General features: G+C 42.2%; 1 protein-coding gene across 2 annotated transcripts in view; it reads left to right on the top strand.

Annotated features, from left to right (window-relative positions):
* Positions 1-371: 371 nt before the first annotated feature.
* Positions 372-2400, top strand: part of LOC124045584 (cyclin-dependent kinase 17-like) — a 125382-nt gene continuing 123353 nt past the window's right edge. For both annotated transcript variants that reach the window (XM_046364970.1, XM_046364969.1), the window contains exon 1: positions 372-693. The gene's annotated coding sequence lies outside the window, so the exon portion shown is untranslated. The remainder of the gene's footprint in view (positions 694-2400) is intronic.

Raw genomic sequence — 2400 nt, 5'->3', positions numbered from 1 at the left:
TCTTTACTGGATTAAAGACTCTGTTTTCGCCAAGTCGCTTTTGGGTCCTCTTTCACCTCCATGACACCACATGCCTGTGGCACTTAAGGTATTCCCTTTTGTCTGGATAATTATGAATAAGCAAGTGATTTGAATATTAATCTATGATTAAATTACCATAAATTGCAGATAATTAATCAATTATGCAGAAGAAAAATAATACCATGAAGATATAAGGGGTGCACATTCGGATGAAACTTGCCTAAAATAATAAGGTCATTTCCCTTGTGTCTTGCTCTTTGAACTTTATTCTGTCTTTTCACAAATTGCACCCCCCCCCCCCCCACCCCCGCCCCCGCCCACACACACACCCTTTGCGGTGTTTTCCGGGATCACGCCACCACTTCCACTTGGGATCCTGGCGATATGGCTGATAATGGAATGGGACCGTGTTATCGTCAGCGCCAAATAGACAAACCCATAGTGTAGCCATCTTAAAATCACTGTTCGAATAGAACCGTAGAACATATTCTTCCATAGTCTAAATAATAATTAGTGATTAAATAGGCCTATAGGTATTCCATAGCCACCTCCTTCACTTGCCACCACGTAAGCTACCGCGGTAGCTGCACAAACTTGTCGCAGTGGATAGCATACACTCGTTTGGATTGCCCTATCTACAGGACTGAGTTTCGCGTATTAGGATCTTTTCAGGTTCGTATTGTTACAATGTTGCTTTTCCATGTCTGTGACTGACGTTATTATTTTGTGGCTGAGTTTTGTTAAATGTTGTCACCCGTTAGTTGAAGTTCAACTCAGACGCTAACCATGACGGGTTAGTGCGAATCGTGGGCTATGATCCTATTGAGATTGCAGTTTTACAGTGGCGTTTAGCAGCAGGATGCTATTAATGTATCTGATTTGCCTGCTTAGACGCGCAAGGTGTTGATTCTGTAAGGCTACTAGGAAAGTCAGCCTAACCAGCAGCCTCAGACAGCCTACCATCACTAGCCATAACCTAGTCAACAAAGCAGGTCATGCTATGCGGGCTATTCACCTATCTACACCAACAGTGTTCTATAGGCTACACATGTAGGTTACGCCAAAAACAGCACAGGAAAGATCAACCAATGGTCAAAATCAAATGTCATTTTGTGCATACCTTCCACATATCTCGACTACTTACTGTTCTCTCTAACTTTTGTATGCCCTGTCATACTCTACCCTTCCGGATGCTCTGTTCCAGGAAAACACGAGGAGAGGGACGGAGTGAAAGGTAAAGGCCGGGGTTCCGAGAATCGCGCTTTAACTCAATATTTCGACCATTGCGTTATCCCTGAGAGCCAGTTCACTAGCCTACTATAGCTAATTGTGATGAAATCTAGTCTTGGCTGGATCTCTGCCATAGAGATAGATGCCTGAAGTCTCTACATGGGCAGTCCGCGAATGGGACAGTGTTGTTTGTTGCACCTTGCATGCATTCCAGAATAAATATAAAACAAAAACATAATTAAGATAATGGTAATTTAGTAATATTATAAAATAATCCTGATATGAATGTCTATATTTTTTCTTCACGATCCGCGAAACCGTCCTTGGTGGGAGTATCATTGACCGATGCATTATTGATGTGGCTGTCAATGGATGTCCGGGTTAGAAATAATACGCAGCGATCGTTGCCATCGAGGTTAATAACGGTGTTATAGCCGGTGAAGAAGTGCACCGGACATACGGTATGTTCTTGGTGAGCCGCATAACATATCTGAGGTTATGAGCTTCACAGGCCTTTTTACATGTCAGAGAAGATGCGCAATTTTTTTAAATGTTGCATGAAAACTGTTAGTTCATGATTCAAGCAGAATTACCGGTGCACTAGTTTCCATCAATAAGTTAAAGTGATTACAGGGACAACGCCTGCGAGGTTGTTTTTGTTGATGCAGCCAGGTGTTGAGAGTGGGGAGCCGATATTCAACCTGCTTTCACAGTCAGGTCCACTGTGTAGTGTTGATTCTGGTCACAGAGATTCTGCCTTTCTAATGACATCATCTATTCAATTTCTGTTTCTCACGACTGAGGGGAGTTTATCACATTCCAATCATGCAAATATGTATGCGTTTTTCGCCATATTCACCACCTCTATTGTCCCGAATCGACTGCATGAACTCGATTGATTGGTGGCATGAATTCTATTCCTATCTCACCCATGTTGAAACAGAGCGTGACATCTTTTCGATTTCTCATTCAGAAGAAAAACAATGACATAGACTGTTTTGTCCATGCTACTTATAAACCAGTTATGAAACAGTAGGTAGGCTACAATAACCTATGGCTTATAAATTTAATGAATAAGACAGTGTCCATAGAGCCTTAGTCTTCTAATGGGTCCACGGGTGTTTCTTTCTGTGTACTCTCTTTGACCCC

Source organism: Oncorhynchus gorbuscha, linkage group LG10, assembly GCF_021184085.1.
Source record: "Oncorhynchus gorbuscha isolate QuinsamMale2020 ecotype Even-year linkage group LG10, OgorEven_v1.0, whole genome shotgun sequence".
Classification (NCBI taxonomy): Eukaryota; Metazoa; Chordata; class Actinopteri; order Salmoniformes; family Salmonidae; genus Oncorhynchus; species Oncorhynchus gorbuscha.
The sequence above is the reverse complement of the archived record's forward strand: the minus strand, read 5'-3'. Positions and strand labels throughout refer to the sequence as shown.